This window comes from Nyctereutes procyonoides, unplaced genomic scaffold, assembly GCF_905146905.1.
Source record: "Nyctereutes procyonoides isolate TBG_1078 unplaced genomic scaffold, NYPRO_anot_genome, whole genome shotgun sequence".
NCBI classification, from domain to species: domain Eukaryota; kingdom Metazoa; phylum Chordata; class Mammalia; order Carnivora; family Canidae; genus Nyctereutes; species Nyctereutes procyonoides.
Window position 1 is genome coordinate 3087552 of NW_026575028.1, and position 21624 is coordinate 3109175.

The following is a 21624-nucleotide window of genomic DNA, read 5'->3' on the forward strand; positions in this document are numbered from 1 at the left end:
CCTGCGCGAGACACCTAGCCCCGCCCCGGTCCGGCCGCGAGACCTCGCGAGCTCCGCCCCCTCCTGTCCCAGCCACCTAGGCTGCCCGCACCCTCCTGGGAGTGCGCGTAGCAGCCCGCCCGCCTCCGGTGCCTTCCAGACGGAGGTGGGTCAGGGGTGACGAGTGGGGTGACTCAAGATTCCGGCGGCGATCGCGCGCTCGAGCACAGCAACGGGCGCGGGGCGTCCACACCCCCACGCGCGGCCCCTGCGGCCACGGGAAGGGAGAGCCGGACTCGGCTCGGGGAAGCGGCGGTAGGTGGGAACGCGGCCAGGCGGCGTTTGTCTCCTTGGGCTTGCCGTAGGAAGCGGGCGGGCCGGGCCCGAGGAGCGGAGTCGTAGCTTTCCCAAACCTTAGGGTCGCCCCACCCCCTGCTCCGAGGGGCTGTCCACCAGCCCCGGGACCGCCGCCGCGGCGGAGTGGGTCTGAGGTCGTCGTGCGTTCCGGGCTGCGCTCCCACGGCTGCAGTGGGAGCCCTTTGCCCGGGGGAATTGTATTTTCCTCCACTCTTTGCTTCTGCGAATGTGGCCGCGGGGCTGCCCACTAGACCTCAGGGAAAAGCAGGCGTCGCACAAGACCTACAACAGGGTGCTTGGTTTTTCTGTAGGAGCTCCGCGGGGCGGAAGAGCGCCGGCGGGATTTAAGGTGCACGTTCAGCTGTGCGATGTGCCACATGCGGTGCTACGTTGTCTTATTCGGCCCTCAGAGCATCTAGGCGAGTCCGCTGGGCAAATGGTACTTCATTTCAGGAAACGCAATTTTCTTGTCATGAATCGCAGTCGATTTTCTTCCACCGGAGTCATGCAAAGAGGGCAACTGCACCTATTATTTAAGAATGTAGGTAAACTATCCCTTAACCAAGAAAGTAGGAGTGCTGTGAATTACATTTGCCCCAGCGTTCTCGGTTGCGTCAAATAATTTAAAATGGCCTTACAAGGAGTAGACTCGTCATTTTACCCCTACTTATTCTCCACCACAGTTAACCAATTTACACTCCATAATTCCACTAACATTTTCCCGTCCCTCTTCAATGTTAACATTCATTCATTCACCAAATTCTACTCTTTCACCCCGCCCAGACTCTGTTCCCTCCCAGATCACCACGCACTTGGATTATTGCAGTTCCCCGTCCCGCTGTATAGTCGCCCCCTTCAGTACATTCACCATATGCCTACCATTTGTTAAGATGTGCTTGCTGCCAGAGAAGGTTGTATAGCTGCCAAATAAGCATCCTAAAATACTTCATTTTTTTAGACATCTGGCCTTCCCCCCCCCCCAGAAAAAAAGCCATCCTTCTTCCACTATTTTTCAAGATCTTTCTCATCTAACTGCTGATTTACTCATCCTTTTACTCCCCGGCAGGGTGGTGAGGTAAAAGAAAAGTGGGAGTCCCATCCTAGTTTCCATTATGCCACTTTCTACTTGTATGACCTAGGGAAAATCACTTTATTTCTGGGTTCTACTTTTCTTAACTGTAAAATGGGATGTGAACTAGATGTCTGAGATCCAACATATCACTAAAACGTGTGGGTTAGTATGCTAAGCACTAAGTTATACATACAACAGGGTGCTAGCAATATCACAGACTCAGAATTTTGGCAGCTTGTTTTCTTATGTTTTGGGAGGGGGTTTGTTTTTTGTGGGGTTCTTTTTTTCCCTCCCATTGGTTGTTTTTTCTTATTCCCGACTCTGCCCCAGATTTTTTTTTTAACTTACATTTAGCATTTTTTTTTAATTAAAGCCAGCTGAGTGCTCCCTTCGGCAGCACATATACTAAAATTGAAATGTAGGATGCCTGGGTGGCTCAGCGGTTAAGCGTCTGCCTTCAGCCCAGGGTGTGATCCTGGAGACCCGGCATCCAGTCCCGCATCGTGCTCCCTGCATGGAGCCTGCTTCTCCACCTGCCTGTGTCTCTGCCTCTGTGTGTGTCTCTCATGAATAAGTAACTAAAAATCTTAAAAAAATAAAATAAAATTTGAATGTTAGAAGATTAGTATAGCTCCTGTGCAAGGATGACACTCAAATTAATGAAGCATTCCATAATTTGCAACTAATATAACATTGGTTGTCAACTATACTTCAGTATATACTTTTTTATATACTTAAATAAGCTGGGGGAGCCTAGGTGGCTCAGTTGGTTAAGTGTCTGCCTTTGGCTCAGGTCATGATCCCAGCGCAAGTCATGATTCCCCAGGCCCCTGTCAGGTTCCTTGTTGGGGGGGGGGGTTCTGCTTCTCCCTCCCCCTGCTCTTGCCCCCTTGCTCGCCTTCTCCGTCTCTCTCCCTCTCAAATAAAATCTTTTAAAATTTAAAAATAATTTTTTTAAAAAGCTAGCTAAGCACATGCATTCATTACCTCTTCTTCCTGAGACCCATTAAAATGATACGAAACTCATACATAATAGAAAGTGGGAAGAGATCACCAAGACATAATTTTTTCTTAATTTACACACCAAGTGAGTACAGTCTGACTAAACAAAATGAAAGAAACTGTAATGTGTAATAGGTGCAGGAGGTGCTACAGCCAATAGGGAAGTGAAATAAACATTCCTATATAGAACAGAAGAACCCTTGAACCCTTCCTTATCTTGGATACAGTACCCTAGGCATTTATTCCAGGCTAAAAATCAAGAGTTCTCATAATCTCTGGGGAGGAGCTGGGTGGCTATTTGAGCATTTAATGTCTAAGAGTAAAGCAGTCTTCATTCTGGCACAATAGCTATTTCTCTACCCACTCACCCCTGAGTGAAGTTGTACAAGTTGGCAAGACCCGCCCAAGTTCACAAGGTTTCTAATCATTCCAATTACTTCATCTTAAACATAAACAGACAACCAAGGATTAGATTATTTGATATTTAAAAGCAGTTTCAATTTAGGGGGAGGGAAGAAAGATAAACAGAAAAAGTGGCCATAGAGGAAATAGAGAAACTTCACAGAACTTGAAAAATAATTAGTATACTCATGGACTTTCATTACACCTGTGAACAAGAATAACATATTCAGTATACTTAGATGAAGTATTTTATTTATTTATCCATGAATAAAAGGTAGGTCTTGAAATTATAAATAAGAAATCGCCAAAATTATCAATTCACTTGAAGTGTTAAAAGATTAAGTGAATGAAATTTTTTAAAATAGGAGAAATACAGGGGCACCTAGATAGCTCAGTCAAAAAAGCACATGATTCTTGATCTCCCAATCATGAGTTTGAGCCCCATGTTGGATGTAGAGATTACATAAATAAATAAATAAACTTTAAAAGAAAAAGAAGGGACACCTGGGTGGCTCAGCAGTTGAGCATCTGCCTTTGGCTTAGGGTGTGATCCTGGGCCTGGGGATTAAGTCCCGCATCCATGGACCCCAAACCTATACATATACAATGGAATATTACTCAGCCATTGGAAACTACAAATACCCACCATTTGCTTCAATGTGAATGGAACTGGAGGGTATTATGTTGAGGAAGTAAGTCAGTCGGAGAAGGACAAACATTATATAGTCTCATTCATTTGGGGAATATAAAAAATAGTGAAAGGGAATAAAGGGGAAAGAAGAGAAAATGGAAAATATCAGTGAGGGTGACAGAACATGAGAGACTCCTAACTCTGGGAAACGAACAAGGGGTGGTGGAAGGGGAGGTGGGCGGGGGGTTGGGGTGACTGGGTGATGGGCACTGAGGGGGGCACTTGACGGGATGAGCACTGGGTGTTATGCTATATGTTGGCAAATCAAACTCCAATAAAAAAATTATATACAGGGGCAGCCTGGGTGGCTCAGCGGTTTAGCGCCGCCTGCAGCCCAGGCCCTGATCCTGGAGACCCGGGATCCAGTCCCACGTCAGGCTCCCTGCATGGAGCCTGCTTCTCCCTCTGCCTGTGTCTCTGCCTCTCTCTCTGTGTGTCTCTCATGAATAAATAAAATCTTAAAAAAAAAAAAAAAAGTAATTCTACTTCTGGGATTAAATCTTCCTTTAAAAAAAAAAATATATATATATATATATAAAAGGAAAAAAGAGATCTGTAAATCAGAGCTACTTGGAGTGCTTGTTGAAGCGAAAAATGTCCTACCCTCATCCCCACTCACCTCACCACCAATTTTGATTCATTAGATATGGAATAAAATTGGAAAATATGCATTTAAAAAAAAAAAGTCCCGCATCAGGCTCTATGTAAGAAGCCTGCTTCTCCTTCTGCCTATGTCTCTGCTTCTCTCTGTGTCTCTCACGAATAAGTAAATAAAATCTTTTTTAAAATAAAAAATAATAAAGGAAGAAAATCAATCCAAGAGGACTAATATTACAAGAGAAAGAGAAAGCAAAGTAAATAAAAGATGGAAAATTACTAAAAAAAATAATGGAAGAAAACTTCCCAGAGCTTAAAGTGTCTACTAGTGCAGAGCAATAACAAAGAAAAAACAACCTTGTAAAATGTTGAAGTTCAAACATTATACCATTATTGATGATATAAAGGTAAAAATAGAGTGGACAGTTAAAGATGTGGAACTTAGGGAGAAAAGATACAAGTAAAGATAAAAGTATTCAAGAGATTATTATTGGCAGAACTTTTCTGGTTTTAAAATGCATGTTAGAAGTAGAAAAAGTAACCAATGGAGGAACAAGGAATTGTTAGTCTATTTTGAGAGGGTAGGAAGACACAAGAAACAGGATTTATAAGTAAGCTAAATCATCATTAATCTAGGTAGTTCATCAAGAAATGGTAGCAGAAGACTTAAAGTATTATAATGGCAATACTCCCCTATTCTGCAGATTCTATGCATTACTATTAAAATCTCAGCTGCCTTTTTTTTTTTCCAAAAATTGACAAGCTGAGTCCCTCACATGGAAATATAAGGGATGCAAGATAGGCAAAATAATCCTTAAAAGAAAACACTTATTCTTCCTGATTTCAAAACTGACTACAAAACCACAGTGATCTAGGGATGTCTCGGTGGCTCTGCGGTTGGGCATCTGCCTTCGGCTCAGTGCATGATCCTGGACTTCTGGGATCAAGTCCCACATCAGGGTCCCTGCATGGAGCCTGCTTCTCCCTCTGCCTGTGTCTCTGGCTCTCTATCTCTCTGTGTCTCTCATGAATAAATAAATAAATAATTTTAAAAAAACAAACCCACAGTGATCTAGATAATGTAATACTGGAAAAGTGGTGGACATATATACCAGTGAAATAGAATTTAGAATTCAGAAATAACATGCATTTACAAACAATTTTTAATAAAAACATCAAGACAGGTCAATGAGAAAAGAATAGTCTTTTCAACAAAGAGTGTTGTAACAGTTGTATATCTAAATGCAAAAGAATGAAACTGGACCCCTGCCTCACCCATACAAAATTTAATTCAAAATGGACCATAGGGGATGCCTCATTGGCTCAGCAGTTAAGCGTCCACCTTCAGCTCAGGGTATGATCCTGGAGTCCTGGGATCGAGTCCCACATCAGGCTCCCTGCATGGAGCCTGCTTCTCCCTCTGCCTGTGTCTCTGCCTCTCTCTCTCCATGTCTCTCATGAATAAATAAGTAAAATCAAAAAAAATTAAAAAATAAATCATTTTTAAAAAAATTTTAATAAATAAAAAATAAGTAAAATCTTTTTTAAAAAATGGACCATAGATCTAAATATAAATGTTAAAACTATAGTACTGGGCAGCCCTGGTGGCTCAGCGGTTTAGCACCACCTTCAGCCCAGGGCGGGATCCTGGAGACCCAGGATCGAGTCCCACATCAGGCTCCCTGCATGGAGCCTGCTTCTCCCTCTCCCTGTGTCTCTGCCTCTCTCTCTCTCTCTCTCTCTCTCTCTCTCTCTCTCTCTCGCCCTCTGTCTCCCATGAATAAATAAATAAAATATTTTAAAAATAAAAATAAAAAGATAAAAATAAAACCATAGTACTTTCAGAGAAAATATAGGTATATTTCTGTGTGACCTTGGATTAGGCAATAGTTTTTTAGCTATAAAACCAAACATACAAGTGACAAAAGAAAAAAAAATAGGAAAATTAGACTTCACCAAAATGGAAAACTTTTGTATTATTCAGCGTTAAAAAGGAAGGAAATCCTAGCATGTTACAATGTAGTGCTCATTTCGGCAGCATATATACATGTTACAATATGAATGAATCTTGGAGACCTTATGCCAAGTGAAATAACCCACCCACAGAAGGCCTGTATATTGTACAGTTCCATCTATATAAGATACCTAGAGTACTCAAGTTCATAGAGTCAGAAAGTAAAAAAGTGATTGCCAGGGGCTTGGGGGAGGAAGAATATGGAGTTAGTGTTTAGAAATTAGAGTACTTTGCATACTTCAGTTTGGAAAGATGAAGTTCTGGATATGATGGTGGTGGTGATTGCATCTCAATACGAATGCACTTAATGCCATACAATTGTACACTTAAAAATGGTTAAAGTGGTAAATTTTATGTTGTATATATTTTACCACAATAAACAAAATTTATCTCTTGTACTTCAAGTACACTGGTTTGGACTGAATTGTGTTCCTTCAAAGTTCCTCACTCTTTCCCAAACCCTCAACATATTTGAAGAAAGGCCTTCCAAAGGTAATTAAATTTAAATGAAGTTGTAAGAGTGAAACCTTAATCCAATAGGACTAGTGTCCTTGTAGGAAGAGGAAGAGACACTTGGGGGATAAGCATAAAGCAAAGGCCTCATGAGACACAACCAGAAGATGGCCATCTGCAAGCTGGCCAAACCTACTAGCACCTTGATCTTGGATACCCAGCCTCCAGAACTGTGAGAAATAAATTTTTGCTGTTGAATGAGATTTTGTTATGATATCCCTACCAGACTAATGCAGATTTTGACACTGAGAAGTGAGGTGTTGCTCCAACAAATAGTTTAAAAATGTGGAAGTAGGGCAGCCCCAGTGGCTCAGCGGTTAGCGCTGCCTTCAGTCTAGGACGTGATCCTGGGGTCCTGGGATCAAGTCCCATGTCCCCATGTCCGGCTCCCTGCATGGAGCCTGCTTCTCCCTCTGCCTCAACCTCTCTCTCTCTCTCTCTCTCTCTGTCTCTCATGAATAAGTAAATAAAATCTTTTTTTTTTTTTTTTAATGTGGAAGTAGCTTTGGAATTGGTTTGTGAATAGAGGCTGGAAGATTTTTGAGGTTCATGTTAGAAAAGGCCCAGATTGCCTTTGAAGAGAGACTGTTGTTTCAAAAATGGATATTTAGGGCAGCCCGGGTGGCTCAGCAATTTAGCACCACCTTCAGCCCAGGGCGTGTTCCTGGAGACCTGGGATCGAGTCCCACGTTGGGCTCCCTGCATGGAGTCTGCTTCTCCCTCTGCCTATGTCTCTGCCTGTCTCTTTGTGTCTCTCACGAATAAAATATATATATATATATTGTTTTTTCTTTTTTTTTTTTTTTTTTTTTGAACGGTGGGATTTGGAGAGCTTCTGGGATGGTGAACACGTGGAGGTACGGAAAAGTGATGCACCTAGAGAGGGCACTATACCTTGCCCAATGCCTCTCTTCCATCTGGCTGTTCCTGAGTTATATCCTTTTGTAATAAACTGATATTCTACTAGGAAAGATGTGTTTCTGAGTTCTGTGAACCACTCCAGGAAGTTCTCAACCCTAGGGAGAGGGTCATGGGAACCTCTGATTTACAGCCAACTGGTCAGAAGTACAGATAACAATCTGAACTTGCAGATGGCATCCTGAGTTGGAGGGGATCACTGGAACCTCCAATTTGTAGCCAGTTGGCCAGAGACACAGGTAATAACATAGGCTTGCATCTGGCATATGAAGGAGCAGGGAAAAGAGTAGTAGGACAGTACTCTTGTGGGACTGAGCCCTTAATCTGTGGGATCTGATATTATCTCTGGGTAGATACCCAGATATCTCTGGGTAGTCAGAATTGAATTGAATTGTAAGATATCCAACAGGTTTCTGGAAAATTGCTCCTTGGTGATGTGGGAAACCCCACACACACACACATGTTGGAATTGGGCACAGTACCTAATTACTATCCATATTACAAAAAGAAAAGGTATATTCTAGAAAGCACACCAAATGGGTGGCTGGAAAATCGTATGATAAAGAGTTCATGGGTGCTGTAGGGTCCAAGGGCAGGCTGCCTGAGGGCAGGCTGCCTGAAGACAGGCCACTTTGGCATGAACACTGTTTTGAATTAAACACAATGGAAACCCAGTAGATTCATAAAAAGCTTTTCACCTCCCCCTCAACTGACTCTTTGAACCAGGAAAAGAGCTATTAATAGAGACTTCTCTTTACCTAAGAAACTTACCTATATAATAAGGTAACCTTGGTTTTCCAAGCATCTTTCAACTTCCTGCTAATGGTCTTTCCCCACTTTGGATCCTCAGATACCTTCCCTTTGTTTATACAAGCATCATATTGCTTCACTGTCTTTGGAAAATCCATGTCTATGTGGATTCCCTGTATGTATGCTATTAAATTTGATTTTCCTTTGTTAATCTGTCTCCTATCAATTTGATTCTTAGCGCAGCCAAAAGGACATTAAAGGTAGAGAAAATTCTTCCTCCTGATAGTGTGATTCATAGATTTAATCAGCCATCTCAGAAGTATCCAGGAATAGCGATGGAACTATAACAGCAGAAGCACTGCCAGCTTGGAATAAAGGCGACAGAGTCAACAAAATAAAGGAATCCTGTTGGACTTCTGGGATTCCACAGAATAAAAAAAAATGAACTATGTGGCTGCCAGTCCCCATTATCCTTAAAGAAAAGGGAGGAATAGCACCAAAAGCTGTTCAGAAATAAGCATAACTGTCACTCCTACCATGAGTCTGGAGGATACAGGTCTAGGGGGTCAAGGCTGTATCTTCAGTTCTAGTGGGTCAGGCTGCTACCAACCAGTCCCTCAGGAACAAAGTTATTGCCCAGAAACAAGAAGATGATGCTGCCACCCCTGGAGCTCCAGAGGCAAAGCATTGAGCCAAACGAGATTACTCTTGAGCCTTAAAATCTAATGGAATTATCTTACTAAATTTTGTACTTCCTTTGGATCCACACCTCCCCCTTTCTTCTTTCTGATTTCTCTCTTTTATTATTACTTTTTAAGATTTTATTTGTCAGAGAGAAAGAGTGTAAGCAGGCAGAATAGCAGGCAGAGGGAGAAGCAGGCTCCCTGCTGAGCAAGAAGCTGGATGCTGGACTCTGGACTCAATCTCAAGAGCCTGGGATCATGACCTGAGCTGAAGGCTGATGCTTAACTGACTGAGCCACACAGGCATCCTGATTTCTCTTTTAAAATATGAATATTGTAGCAGCAAATTAGTTCTGAATTATGAAACGTTTGCTATTTAGCAAGCTAGCAAATGATGCACATATTTTGTTTTTCATGTACTGGGCAATATAAGTGAAATTAAATCTGTCCTTTTTCCCCTCTTGAATGAGGTTTCCGTGTTTGGAAAAAAGACTTGCACTGTTGCATATGTTATGGGGACATAGACTTCTCATAATTTCCACTTAGGGGCACTTAAAGATTTTTTCCTATTGGAACACTTTTACACTTTCTGATGTATAGTACTTGAAGTTCTTGCCAGAAAATTGCTTTTGAGTTTTGAAGGCTTTATTCAAACTACTTTTAAATAAGTGGTTTATTGTCAGTGCTGTGTTTCATTTTGTTTTATAGAATATTTTTCCTCTACCCTTTTATTTCTTTCCTTCCCATTTTAAACATATATATAATTTCCAATCCAGGATATTGCCTTGCCACCCACGAAAACTGTTCTGGCACCAAAAGTAATGAGAAATGTTCAGTGTATTAGAAAATTAGAGTGAGGAGCTACTCAGCTTCAGTTTTTACATACCATGAATAAAACATTAAAACATCACATGGAGAAGTTTACGTGGTGATTGTTCACCTGCAGTACTGCAGACTTTTAACATTTTGTATCCTTTTCAGTGAACCAGAGTAAAAATATTCATTGACCATTATGGTTATTTGCTGATTTTTTTTTATGGTAATGTATCCTTATGACACTATTGCAACCAAACTGGCTTTACCATCTTTGCTTTAGCAGTTATCGAAGACAATGGATTATCATCTTTATTACTATACTGTCTTAAGCATTATATGCTAGTACAATCTAGTTTAATTGTTTCAGGTGGAAAAGTATTTGAATTTCCATTTTGAATGTGTTTGGACTAAACAAACAATAAACTACTGATGTCTGCAGCATTTATCTATGTCCCTAATTTAATCTGTAGGTTTGTGTTCCAGAGTATTTTCTCCCAATTGCATTTCATACAACCTAAGTAAAAATAAGTAATTGTTCTAAAACAAAAACAAAAAACACACAAAAAATTTTTTAAATAAAATACACGTGCCTGAGTGGCTCAGTCAGTTAAGCATCTGCCTTGGGTTAAGGTCATGATCCCAGGGCCCTGGGATTGAGTCCAAATCCCCATTTGGGCTCCCGGCTCAGTAGAGAGTCTACTCCTCCCTCTCCCAACCTTCCTGCCTGTGTGCACTCGCTCTCTCTCTTTCTAATAAAAATAAATAAATCTTGAAAAACATAAAATGGAAATGTCTATGCATGCCTATCTCGCCATTCTATCTTGGAAGCACAGAATTTCTGTTTCACAGGCTCAAAGCTAAAAGAAGAATTTTGCCTCAGGATCAATCATATTTCAAGTCTCATCCATACCTGTTTGAGATGATATTTAGATGAGGCTTTTGACATAGAGAGCTGCTTCTGGGTTAAGAATTTGGTATTGGGGTGAATGTATTTCACATTTTAAAAAGATATAAGGGGATCCCTGGGTGGCGCAGTGGTGTGGCGCATGCCTTTGGGCCAGGGCGCGATCCTGGAGACCCGGGATCGAGTCCTACGTCGGGCTCCCGGTGCATGGAGCCTGCTTCTCTCTCTGCCTCTGTGTGTGTGTGTGTGTGTGTGTGTGTGTGTGTGTGTGTGTGTGTGTGACTATCATAAATTAAAAAAAAAAAAAAAGATATAAATTTTGGGTACCCAGAAGGTAGAGTTGTTTAGGACAGAACTGTGTTCTCCTAATATTTATATGTGGAAGCTTTAACCCACAATGTGGCTGTATTTGGAGACAGGGCCTTTTAAAAAGTGATAAAGGGGCACCCCGGTGGCGCAGCGGTTTAGCGCCGCCTGCAGCCCGGGTCTGATCCTGGAGACCCAGGATCGAGTCCCGCGTCTGGCTCCCTGCATGGAGCCCGCTTCTCCCTCTGCCTATGTCTCTGCCTCTCAGTCTCTCTCTCTCTCTCTCTGAATAAATAAAAATTTAAATAAATAAATAAATAAATTAAATAAATAAATAAATAAATAAATAAATAAATAAATAAATAAATGGTGATAAAGGGGGCAGCCTCGGTGGCGCAGCAGTTTAACGCCGCCTGCAGCCCAGGGCGTGATCCTGGAGACCCTGGATCGAGTCCCACGTCGGGCTCTCTGTATGATGCCTGCTTCTCCCTCTGCCTGTGTCTCTGCCTCTCTCTCTGTGTGTCTCTATGAATAAAAGAATAAAATCTTTAAAAAAAATAAAAATAAAAGGTGATAAAGGTTAAATTAGGTCATATCCAGTCTGTAGTATTTTGTTATGGCAGCCCTAGTAGACTAACTCAGACACTACCAGGAAAGTGAAATGACAGCACACAGAATGGGAAAAAATTTTACAAACCGTATGTATATCTGATATAATATCTAGAATATATAAGTAACTCTTAAAATTCAATGATAAAAAGACAACCCCATTTTAAAAAATGGGTACAAAATGTGAATAGATATTTCTCCAAATAAGATACACAAATAGGCAAAAAGGAAACTTTGTGAAAATTATGCACACCATTTCTTTTTTTTTCCTATTTTTAACTGTGCACATCATTTCTGCTTGTATACCACAGTCAGTGTTTGCTCAAGCAAACTGGAAATACAGCTTTTATTGTGAATGATCATGGATCCATCAAAATTAAGAAGTTTTATAATTAAATATGGAGAAAGTGACTAAGGAATGACAATTATCCATCTCTGCCACAAACCTCTACCTAGAAAGCAGCACAGAGACACAAGGAGATGAAAATGTGACAGGCCAAGGACATGAGGCAGTTCCCTAATTTAAATCTACTTAGAGGGATCCCTGGGTGGCGCAGCGGTTTGGCGCCTGCCTTTGGCCCGGGGCGCGATCCTGGAGACCCGGGATCGAATCCCGCGTCGGGCTCCCGGTGCATGGAGCCTGCTTCTCCCTCTGCCTGTGTCTCTGCCTCTCTCTCTCTCCCTCTGTGACTATCATAAATAAATAAAAAAATTAAAAAAAACAAAAACAAAACAACTTTAAAAAAAAAAAAAGAAAAGATGTATATTTAAAAAAAAAATAAAATAAAATAAATCTACTTAGAGGGGATGCCTGTGTGGCTCAGCAGTTGATCTTCTACCTTTGGCTCAGAGTGTGATCCTGGAGTCCCAGGATCAAGTCTCCCATTGGGCTCCCCTGCAGGGAGCCTGCATCTCACTCTGCCTGTGTCTCTGCCTCTCTCTGTGTCTCTCATGAATAAATAAATAAAATCTTTAAAAAAAAAAAAATCTACTTAGAGTCCCAGAAGGAGAATCAAGAGAATGGAGGTGAAAAAAAAAAAAAAAAAAAAAAAAAGAATGGAGGTGAGCTTATATCCATATAATGAATGAGGATTTTCCATATTGATAAAAAACATAAATCCACACATCAGAAGTCACTAAGAATACTAAGTAAAAAGAAAATCTAACCCAGAAAATTCCAGCGAAACTGACAACATAAAAGACAATACTTTTTCTTTCTTTCTTCCTTTTTTTTTGACAACATATTTTTTTGCATATTTTTTTATTGGAGTTCAATTTGCCAACATATAACACCCAGTGCTCAGCCTGTCTAGTGGCCCACTCAGTGCCCGTCACCCAGTCACCCCATCTCCCTGCCCACCTCCTTTTCCACTACCCCTTGTTTGTTTCCCAGAGTTAGGAGTCTCTCATGTTCTGTCACCCTTTCTGACATTTTCCACTCATTTTCTCTCCTGTCCCCTGACAAAATATTTTAAAATCAATTTCATTTCTTTTCCTAAGGGCTGCTGTAACACAGTGCCACAAACCAGGTGGCTTAATATAACAGAAACTTATTGTTTCGGATCCCTGGGTGGCGCAGCGGTTTGACGCCTGCCTTTGGCCCAGGGCGCGATCCTGGAGACCCGGGATCGAATCCCACATCGGGCTCCCAGTACATGGAGCCTGCTTCTCCCTCTGCCTGTGTCTCTGCCTCTCTCTCTCTCTGTGACTATCATAAATAAATTTTAAAAAAAAGAAAGTTAAAAAAAAAAGAAAGAAACTTATTGTTTCAGTTTTGAAGTCTAGAAGTCCAAAAACAAGGTGTCACAAGGTCATGCTTCCTCTGAACTGATAGGAGAAAATTCTTCCTTGTTTCTGATGACTTGCTAGCAATCTTTGTCATTCTTTGGCTCACAGCTGCAAAACCTCAATCTCTGCCTCCATCAACATGTGTTATCTCTTCATACATCTGTGTCTCTGCATCTCTTTTACTCTCCTAAAAGGACACCAGTCATATTGGATTAATGGACTACTCATCCAATATGACCTTATCTTAACTAATTATATCTTCAATTGTCTATCTCAAAATAAGGTCACATTCTTAGGTACTAGGGCTTAAGGGTTTAATATACCTTTTTTTTTTTTTTTTTTTTTTTTTTTTTTTTTTATGATAGTCACACAGGGAGAGAGAGAGGCAGAGACACAGGCAGAGGGAGAAGCAGGCTCCATGCACTGGGAGCCTGACATGGGATTCGATCCCGAGTCTCCAGGATCACGCCCTGGGCCAAAGGCAGGCACCAAACCGCTGCGCCACCCAGGATTCCCTAATATACCTTTTTGAGTGATACAATTCAACCCATAACATCAGACCAAAAAAAAAAAAAAATCAGCTTATTTACAAAGTCATAGTAATTAGAATAACAGCAGACTTGTTAACACAAAAGGGAAGCCAGAAGCCAGGATAATATCTTCAAGTGCTGAGATAAAATAACTGTCATCTAGTGACACTACTTTTTAATTTTTTTAAAGTTAAATTCAATTAGCCAACATATAGTATATCATTAGTTTCAGAGATAGAGCTCAGTAATTCATGAGTTGTGCATAACACCCAGTGTTCATCACATCACATGCTCTCCTTAAGTAACACTATTTTATAAGACTAAGGACAAAATAAAGACATTTCAAATAAACAAGAGCACAGGGTTTATTACTAGTTGATCTTCACTAAAGGGAAGGATAAATGATACTTCAGAAAAAATAATCCTGGAAAAAGTTCTGAAAGACAGGAATATGGTGATCAAAGAAATTAGTGAACACATGGAGATATCTAAATACACATAGTTTGTAACTTTCCAAAGCTGATTGAAGAAGAAATAGTAAGCCTGAATGTTTCTATAACAAAGAAATTTGAGGGGTACCTGGGTGGCTCGGTCGGTTGAGTGTATGCCCCGACAACGGGCTCCCTGTTCAGTGGAGAGCCTGCTTCTCTCTCCACCTCTGTTTGTGCTCTCTCTCTTTCTCTCCCTCTCTCAAATAAATAAATAAAATAAATCTTAAAAAAAAAAAAAGAAATTTGATTGGTAGTAAAAACTCTTTCATTTAAGAAAAAAAAGTCCACAAGTTTTTACAAGTCAGTTCTACAAAATATTTAAGGAACAAAGCATTTTAAACTTATTTTCAACTCTTCCAGAGAATTTATAAAAAACAGAATTAGAGAGAAAATGCCCAGTCCCACTCATTTACTGAAGTTAATAAAATATTAATACCAAAGCCCTACAAGGGCAATATAAGAACATTAAATTATAGAGCAATACTCATGAAGAAGGGTACAAAAAAATTAGTAGCAAACCAGATATGACAATATATTTAAAAGATAATGTATTACACCTAGGTTGAGTTTACCCAAGTGTACAAATATATTTTAATATTTGAAAATTAATGTAATTTACCACATTAAGATATTAAAGAAAAAAAAGTCTATCAATAGGTACACAAAATAATATTTGGTAAAATCCAATACACATTTCTGATAAAAAAAAAAAAATTCTAGCAAAACACCTCCTGTCCTAGCAATATACCTCCCTGCTGGGGCCTAAGAGGCACGAGAGGCTGTGGAGTATGGTAGCTGTGGATGCCCTCCACTCTGTGTCCTACTGGCCTCAGCTCCCAGCCTGGCCAGCCCTCCATAATCACAGAGATTAGGAAGCAGCTGCCTGAACTATTTTCCAAAGGATAAACATTACAAGGCGTTGAGATTGAGTATGGCAGCTCATCAAGAAAATCCTATTTAAAAAATATATATATATTTTTAAGTGATCTCTACACCCAGGCTCACAATCTCTACACTCAGACTCACAATTCTGAGTTCAAGAGTCTCAAAAAAAAAAAAAAAGTCTACCAACTGAGTCATCCAGGCGCCCCAAGAAAATCCTATTGGTCTGTGGGGAGCACAACTTTCAGCAGCCACTAGGGATGCTGCTGTTCAGGTGCCATCTGAAATCAATTCTTTCTCAGAATGTTTTGTGTCTTTTCTCTGCAGTGAACTGCAAAGTAAACTCAAACACAGCACTTCTGAATACAGCCCAATGGAAATATAGAAGAGGAAATTCTAAGTAAAGCTTGTCGGGAGTATAGCCCAGCCCACGTGGACACTGTCTCTGTTGTTGCTGCTCTGCACTCAGACCTATGTGTCTCCAGAGGAAAAGATAAGACAGTTGTGGCCAAAACTGGAAAATCGGAAATGTGATCAAAGGCTCAGAGGACATTAATGAAAGAAATCACTAAGGTAGCCTGTATTCACAAATCAAGCCAGTTCTTCAGCGTCTGTTGTGACAGGATGGTCATGATGTGGAACTTGTGTGGTCCTTCACAACCAAGGCAACAGTTCTCCATAATGCCACGGTGGTCACTGGATTGGCTGTGAGTCCAGGCATGTCACATCTGGGCCCTGGCTTTTGGGACAACACCCTGCTTCTGTGGGATGTTGGGACGGGACGGTGCACAGAGAGAGCCTCCATTTCCAGGAACCTGCTCACTTACCTGTGCTGGGTCCCCTAAGAACCACAGACTTCTAAGGATAAAACCATCAGATTATGGGACAGTTGGGGCTGCAGATACCTCATACATTTCCTGCAAAGCAGCATATTCAGACTTACTTTGAGGTCAGTGAGGACAAACACAAGTGTATCTCCTGCAGCAATGGCTTTGGAGGGAAGGCTGTGAAGCCACATTGTGGAACCTAAGGCAGACGTGGAACAGAATATGAGAATATAAGAGGCATTTTCAGATTGTTGCATCCTGTGTCTTTCTACCAAGCGTGTTGGCCTTCATGCCTATCATTGCTACTTCATCATATGACTGCAAAGTGACAGTTGGGAACCAGTATACTGGAGCCTGCCTGTTCACCTTGTCTCTGGATAGATTAGGACCTTTGACTTCCCTGGTTGTTGGTGACACTGTCTCCTTATGATATGCAAGTTTCAGCAGGGGAATTCATCTACTCAGAGTGGACCACAGCTGAGGGCTGGAGCTGTGGGAAGTGGCAGCCTTGTGAGGCCAAAAGATGTTTCACTGGACAATATCAACCATGGCAAGTCAAAAACAAAAACAAAGGCAAAGAAACCTCTTAGCAAAACAATTACAGAGGAGAAATTTAATCTAATACAAAGCTATTTTGGGGGTACCTGGGTGGCTTAGTCAGTTAAGCATTCAATTCTTGGTATCAGCTCAGGTCTTGGTCTCAGGGTTTTGAGTCCAAGCCCCATGTTGGGCTCCACGCTCAGTGTGGAGCCTACTTAGGAAAAAGACCAATTATTTCTAAAAATGCTTAAAGTAAAAAATAATAATTTAAAAATAAATAAAAATGCTCATAGCAAACATTACATTTAGTGGGAAAACATTAAAATCATTCTCTTTAAAATCAGGAACAAGACAAAGCCACTATTGTCTCTTCCACTTAACATTATATCATTGTTCTAAATAGCATACTAACATAAGAACAGAAATAAAGTTTAAATATATATATTCTAATAACTACAAAGAAATTTTTACAATTTTTATTTATTTATTCATGAGAGAGAGCGAAAGAGAGGCAGAGACACAGGTAGAGGGAGAAGCAGGCTCCATGCACAGAGCCTGATGTGGGACTTGATCCCGGGACTCCAGGATCATGTCCTGGGCTGAAGGGAGGTGCTTAACTGCTGAGCCACCCAGGCTCAGCAAAGAAATTTTGAAAAAAAAAAAAAAAAGAAAATTTTGAAAATTACTTAGATTTTTTGTTGATGGCATCAATGGAATAGTAATTCTGAAATTATTTTGTCTTTGTTGTAGGATAGAGAAAACAAGTAAATATATTATTATGAGGAATGGTGCTTTATACTGTTGGACAGCAATAATAGTAATCACAGAGTCATTCTCTTGTGCCAGTTTCCCAAGCCCCAGTTCCTCCAGGATGATACAAGAGCTAGGTAATACCTGCACGTAATATATGTTGTTACGGGAGAGGAATCCTAAACTCAAGGAGCCCAAATTTTTTATAATGGGCTGCAAGCAAACATGCCTAACTTTTGCCTTAGAGAGATATTTACTTTATTACACTATGGTAATAATAAACAAGCCTGTCTTGATGGGAGACATTAGCTTCCAAGGCTGTTCACTATCCAAATATCTTTGGATTAGGTAATCCAGAGCAGAAGGACAGTTAGTGCTTCTTCTCACAAGTCACAAAGAAATGTGAGACCATGGAACACTGTCTCACAGCAGCCAGTATATAGAACATTCTACAAAATAATTGTTCTGGAAAGGCGCCTGGCTGGCTTAGCCAGTGAAATGTGCAACTCTTGATTTCAGGGTTGTAAATTTGGGACCCACATTGGGCATAGAGATTACTTAAAATCTTTAAACAGTAACAACAAGAACAATACAATAAACTATTGTCCTGGAATCATTAAAATATTAATGTCCTAGCAAATGCTGTTAGAGTCCTGCTCATATTTCCTCAATTTACCCACTTCAGTGTGCACCCCACTCCCAGGGTTATCATTTCTTTGCCTGAGGGCTTTTTTCCTAAACCTCTACCTAAAGCTGATTTCAGGGAATTCACTTCCCCAGGAGCAGCCCTCAACCAGTGACTCACACAAGTTAGCGTGTTCCAGTTCCCTTGCCCTCTGAGTGTGAAAACTATGAGAGACATGTTTTACATTAATTCTCCGAGTTTCCCAATAGCATGAAGGAGTTTTCTTCGGTGATAATTGGCTTAATAACACACCCATTATTGTAGGCCTTCTCTCTCATCTCACTTCCCCTCTCCTCTGCTGGTGTTTCTTGAGATCACCTCTGGGGGGAAGCTACTTGCATCTGAATCCTCATCTTGGAGTCTGCTTCTGGTAGAATCCCAAATAAGACATATCCAAGTGGAAATGTCAGATATGCAATTAAATATGGAATTCAGGTGAGGCATTCAGGCAATTGTGGGTCATCAGCAAAAAAGATGATTCTCTCTTCTGATTATCTATCGCAACAAGAAAGGCCAACCTGGGACTCCTGGGTGGCTTAGTGGTTGAGCACCTGCCTTTGGCTCAGATCGGTATCCCAGAGTCCTGGGACTGAGTCCCACATTGGGCTCCCCACAGGAAGCCTACTTCTCCCTCTGCCTGTGTCTCTGCCTCTCTCTCTCTCTCTGTCTCTGTCTCTCATGAATGAATAAATAAAATCTTTAAAAAAAGAGAGAGAGAGAGAGGTTAACCTAAAATTTAGTCTCTGAAATAACTTTTCTTTTTTAGCTCACAATTTTGAGAATCGGAAATTTAAGCCTGTCTCAAATGGGCAATTATTCTCTTTCACATGGCATCACCTGAGGTTACTCACTGCATGATATTCAACTGCCAGATGAGTTTTAATCCACCACAGCGCATAAAACTGAGCCAAGATGAGAACACCAAAGGCATGAGTGGAAATGAAGTCCAAACACTGAAACTTCCAACGTGGAGACCAGTGAACTGAAGAATGACCACAGAGGCTGAGGACTATGCCATATGCTGCTGATAAATTAATAAGATGAGGATTAACAATAGATGTCAGGGGAGGCACCTGGCTGGATCAGTGGTCATGAGGATAAGGCCTCATGTTGGGCTTAGAGCCTACTTTTAAAAAAATATATAGGGGATCCCTGGGTGGCGCAGCAGTTTGGCGCCCGCCTTTGGCCCAGGGCGCAATCCTGGAGACCCGGGATCGAGTCCCACGTCAGGCTCCCAGTGCATGGAACCTGCTTCTCCCTCTGCCTGTGTCTCTGCCTCTCTCTCTCTCTCACTGTGTGCCTATCATGAATAAATAAAATTAAAAAAATTAAAAAATAAAAATAAATATATAATAGACATTGGATTAGTGATGTAAACATCAAGATGACAAGAACAGTTTATTCAGGTGGTTAAGTTGAAAGTTTGATCGGCTCAAGAGAGAATGGAAATGGAGTAGCAATGTAAGTTGTGAGAACTAGCAATTCTTTTTTAAAATTTTTTAAAAGAGGGATCCCTGGGTGGCGCAGCGGTTTAGCGCCTGCCTTTGGCCCAGGGCGCGATCCTGGAGACCCGGGATCGAATCCCACGTCGGGCTCCCGGTGCATGGAGCCTGCTTCTCCCTCTGCCTGTGTCTCTGCCTCTCTCTCTCTCTTTCTGTGTGACTATCATTTAAAAAAAATTTTTTTTAAAGATCTTGTTTATTTATTCATGAGAGAGAGAGAGAGAGAGGCAGAGACACAAGCAGAGGGAAAAGCAGGCTCCATGCAGGGAGCCTGATATGGGACTCAATCCTAGGACTCCAGGATCACACCCTGAGCCGAAGGCAGATGCTCAACCAGAGCCACACAGGAATCCTGAGAACTAGCAATTCTTTAGAGAATTTCTGCTATAAACAGGAGTGAGGAAATGCATCAGAGGCCAGTGGGAAAAGTGAGCTCAACCTTAGGTTCCTATGTATCTTTCTCCTATCCCCAAGTTCCATTTGACATCATTCACTTCTGGTGACTTCTGGTTTGGGACTTGTAGGTAAAGGATGCATACTGGCTGGTTGAATAGCTTGAAAGCCTCCTTTATTACCTATTTCATGTGCATAATGATAAGATAACTAAACTTTCTTTAAGTATATCCTAAAGCATTTAAATTTTTTAAAGATTTTTTTAAAAATTTATTTGAGAGAGAGAAAGAGAGACGGCATGAGCAGGGGGAGGGGCAGAGGGAGAAGCAGACTCCCTGCTGAACAGGGATGTAGGGCTCAGTCCCAGGACCCCAAGATCATGACCTGAGCCAAAGACAGATGCTTCCTGACTGAACATTTTAAATCCAAAATTGCAGAGAAGAGTATGAGAATTTTGAGTCACTATTTGGCTGCCGATCTACCTTTACCCTCTGTATTTGAAGCTTTTTATACTTGATAAATGTCCATATTGTAAATATAAAAAAAAACTTGCCACAGTAAAGTTTATGGTTATAGTTTTATGTCAGATTATAGAACCACAAGTACTGGAAGGTAGTATAGCAAAGTAGTTTTGGGCAAGGGCTCTGGAATCAGACTGCCTGGGTTCACATCATGCCTTAATTCTCCATGCTTCAATATCCTTATCTGAAGTGGAGATAATAATAGTAACTACTTCACCGCCTGAGTGGCACAATCAGCTAAGCCTCTGACTCTTGATTTCAGCTCAGGTCATGATCTCGGGGTGGTGAGATGGAGCACCACATGAGGCTTCATACTCAGCGGGGAGTCTGCTTGAGATTCTTTCTCTCTCCCTCTCCCTCTGCCCTTCCCATTCCTGTATGCATGTGCACTCATTCTCTCTCTCTTTCTCCCTAAAATAAATGAATACATCTTTTAAAGAAATCATAGTAACTTTCTCACAAAGTTATTATAAGGATTAAATGAGAAAATACATGTAAAGTGCTTAGACTAGTACTTGATCACGTTAGCTAGATTATATTTACAATCATTATGCATCAGTTAGGAATGCTTTCAACTGTTAAGTAAGAAAATACCTGATTTACAGTGACTTAAATACAAAGAGTTTGTTTCTCTCACATTGCAGGCACCCGGGAGATAAGTGTTTGCTAAAATTGGTTTATTTCTACAATGCCAGGGCTTGGCTTCTCTTCCATTCCCTTGGAATTTCTCTGATGATTGCAATACCACCATTCATCACATTTCCAAACAAATATATTCTAAAGCAGAAAGCAGGGAGCAAGGAAGGGCAAAGAGATTTCTCCAAGTGTGCCTTTCTCTTATTAAAGAGGAAGTCTGTGTATTGTATTGTTCTGTATTGAGTTGTGCTGTGTTGTGTTTTTCAAGAATGTCTTAGTCGGAGAAAGCCCCCTGGCCAAGAAATGGAGGTGCAGGCAGTGGGTCAGGCTGTCCTAAGTGCACAATGGTGGTATAGCCAAAGGGGGGTAGGAGTGAGGCATCAACCTGCTGTTACAGCTGTCTACATGGTGTCTGAAATCTTACATGATCAAAAACAAACTTCTGCTTTCTACCCCCAAATCCATT

General features: G+C 41.0%; 2 pseudogenes; both read left to right on the forward strand.

Annotated features, from left to right (window-relative positions):
- The first annotated feature begins 59 nt into the window (after window positions 1–59).
- LOC129503440 (WD repeat-containing protein 31-like) lies at window positions 60–19732 on the forward strand (annotated as a pseudogene).
- On the forward strand, window positions 1994–2087 carry LOC129503520 (U6 spliceosomal RNA; annotated as a pseudogene).
- Window positions 19733–21624: the final 1892 nt, after the last annotated feature.